Below are 515 nucleotides of genomic sequence, written 5' to 3'. Positions count from 1 at the left end.
AAATTGAATGCGTTCCCTGGCCACGTCAGATGTCTGTCTGTCTTTGTCATAATGCGGGGTCTTCCCTTTTGTGTCTTGGCTCTAGGGAACCACTGAATAATTTCTTGTCTTGGCTTATCCCTAGAATGTCCCTTTCTCATTATTCAGTTATGTGGCGTTGTGCATGTAGCTAGCTGGCTAGCTGTGGGAAGTTGAGAGACAAGGTACTGATAGCACTGCCTGAAAGGATGGGAAAATCAAGTCTTTCATCTGAAGATTCCACAGTAATCGTAAGAGACAAAATGACGGTTGCACATTCTTTAAGCATTTATGTTGTATTTATTAGGAGACAAAGATTAAATATTTGAATTCCAAGAGGTTTGCGCTTGTACTTTATAGCCAGGTGGCTTGGATTTGAATTCTTGAGGTGGCAAATCTCCCAAACTGAACAGCTACGGTATACTGTGTGTAACTGTAGCCGCTCAGTGTTGCAGTTTAATCCCCCAAATGGCTTCACTTAATCAGAGATTTCACTC

The sequence above is a fragment of the Egretta garzetta genome, unplaced genomic scaffold (assembly GCF_000687185.1).
Source record: "Egretta garzetta isolate BGI_Z169 unplaced genomic scaffold, ASM68718v1 scaffold195, whole genome shotgun sequence".
Lineage (NCBI taxonomy): Eukaryota > Metazoa > Chordata > Aves > Pelecaniformes > Ardeidae > Egretta > Egretta garzetta.
This window is presented reverse-complemented; position numbering follows the sequence as displayed.